We start from the raw sequence: 2,712 nt of genomic DNA on the forward strand, positions 1-2,712 counted from the left end.
TACAAAAAACGTTCAAAAAGGGGACAACTCCGCTCATTAGCATTGAGTGACATGATGGTTAACCAATCGTACAGGGGATAGCATTGAGGGATGTGATGGTTGACCAATCGTACAGGGGATAGCGTTGACTGATGTGATGGTTGACCGATCGGTGTGTCACGGGGGGCGTTTCATTGCGTGTGTGGGCGGAGCATCCTACAGGGGATAGTGTTGAGTGACGTGATGGTTGACCAATCCTACAAGGGATAGCGTTGAGTGACATGATGGTTGACCAATCCTACAGTTGAGTGACCTGATGGTTGATCAATCGGTGCATCACGGGGGGCGTTTCATTGCGTGAGTGGGCGGGCCTAATCCTTCTGAGCTGAGGTGAATGGTGGCCATCTTGATTCCTAACTATTTATTTTTCCCACTTTGTGTGTATGGTAATGGGGATTAAATATGAAACATAGATTTCCAGCAAAAAAAAAAGTCGGTTTTAAAAAAAAAAAAATCCATTTGCAAAGGGGACTCGGGCTTTCCCCCCCACCTCGGCGGCCTGCCTGCAGGCCTCAGGCCTCGAAGCCTCGGCCTCTCCTCACCAGCCACGCCCGAGCTAGGCACCGCCCGTCCTGCTGGGCCCGATTCCAAACCAGCGGCCCGCGATCGCTGCCATCTTGGTAAAGGCAGGTGAGGCGGGGCAGAGCTGAGTGTAGACATCGCTGCCATCTTGGTAAAGGCTGGCGGGGCGGGAGAAAGTGAGCACGTGAACGTCGGCGGCGGCCCGGAGCGAGACCTGAGCTAAGGTGAGTCAGGCTAGGCCGCGCACGGGCCGGCCCTGAGGCGCTGATCTGCACACGGGGGCTTCGGGTCACTGCGTCCGGGCTCTGAGGAAAGGGAGAAAGAGAAGGGGAGGGAGGGAGAGAGAGAGGGGGAGGGAGGGAAGGAGAGAGAGAGGGGGAGGGAGGGAGAGAGAGAGGGGGAGGGAGGGAGAGAGAGGAAATCAGGGAGACGGGGAGGGAGAGGAGAGGGGGGAGGGAGGGAGAGGAGAGAGGGGGGAGGGAGGGAGAGGAGAGAGGGTGGAGGGAGGGAGAGGAGAGAGGGGGGGAGGGAGGGAGAGGAGAGAGGGGGGAAGGGAGGGAGGGAGAGGAGAGGGGGGAGGGAGGGAGGGAGAAGAGAGAGGGGGGAGGGAGGGAGAGGAGAGTGGGGGGAGGGAGGGAGAGGAGAGGGGGAGGGAGCGAGAGGAGGGGGGAGGGAGGGAGAGGAGGGGGGAGGGAGGGAGAGGAGAGGGGGGAGGGAGTGAGAGGAGAGGGGGGAGGGAGGGAGAGGAGAGGGGGGAGGGAGAGGAGAGGAGGGGGGAGGGAGAGGGAGGGAGGGAGGGGGGAGGGAGAGGGAGGGAGGGAGAGGGAGGGGAGAGGGGGGAGGGAGAAGAGAGGGTGAGGGAGGGTGAGGAGAGGGGGACGAAGGGAGAGGAGGGGGGAGGGAGAGAGGGAGAGGGGAGGGAGGGAGAAAGAGTAAAGCAGGGACAGGGGGAGGGAGAGGGAGCAGGGAGAGAGAGCGGGGAGGGAGAGAGAGGGGGAGGGAGGGAGAGGCGAGGGGGAGGGAGAGAGAGGGGGAGGGAGAGGAGGGGGGAGGGAGAGGAGAGGGGGAGGGAGGGGGAGGAGAGGGGGAGGGAGGGAGAGGAGAGGGGCAGGGAGGGTGAGGAGAGGAGGAGGGAGAGAGGGAGAGGAGGGAGGGAGAGGAGAGGGGGACAGAGGGAGAGGAGAGGGGGAGGGAGGGAGAGGAGAGGGGAGGGAGGGAGAGAGAGTAAAGCAGGGAGAGACAGGTGGAGGGAGAGACAGAGGGTGAGGGAGAAAAAGAGTGAGGCGGTGGGAGAGGGAGAGAGAGCTCGCCTTCTTCCTTCCTTCTTTCTTTCGCAGGGGTCCATCAGGCCAGGCCTGAGGCATTCCTTCCCCCCCTCTCTCTCCAGGCTAATCCCGAACTAAACCCAGTAGTCTCTCTCTCTCTCTTCCCCCCCGTCTCTCTCTTCTCCCCCCAGTCTCTCTCTCTCTTCCCCGTCTCTCTCTTCTCCCCCCAGTCTCTCTCTCTCTCTCTCAATTCAATTCAATTCAAATCGCTTTATTGGCATGATGACAAGGTACATCTTATGTTGCCAAAGCATCGAAAAAACATTTATGGTTAAACACATAAACGCAGATCTATCCATACAGTGTATAAACAGACATATCCCTGAGTGTATAAATATACATTCATATAATTTGTATATACTCTATTCTTAGATTTAATGGTTGTCCCTCTGTTTATGGCAAGCTGTAACATAGTGTGCGCTAAGGTTACACAATTTCTCTGTTCCCCTAATAGGTATGGGAGTTTTTCATCATCATTCAAATTTTTGAATTCAGGGCATATTTTTGTGAATTTTGGGTAGAAATTCCCCCTAGGGTCTTGAGGGAAGTGGCGGTAGGGATTGTGGATGCATTGGTAATAATATTCCAAAACTCCCTGGACTCAGCAAAGGTCCCGGCAGACTGGAAAACTGCTAATGTAACACCCTTATTTAAAAAGGGCAGTAGACAGAAGGCTGGAAACTATAGACCGGTTAGCCTAACATCTGTGGTAGGTAAGATTTTGGAGTCCATTATTAAGGAGACAGTAACAGGACATTTGGATAATCATAATTTAATAGGACAAAGTCAGCATGGTTTTATGAAGGGGAAGTCATGTTTGACAAAT

The sequence above is a fragment of the Somniosus microcephalus genome, chromosome 8 (assembly GCF_052327205.1).
Source record: "Somniosus microcephalus isolate GS21.2 chromosome 8, FLI_Smic_1.0, whole genome shotgun sequence".
NCBI lineage: Eukaryota > Metazoa > Chordata > Chondrichthyes > Squaliformes > Somniosidae > Somniosus > Somniosus microcephalus.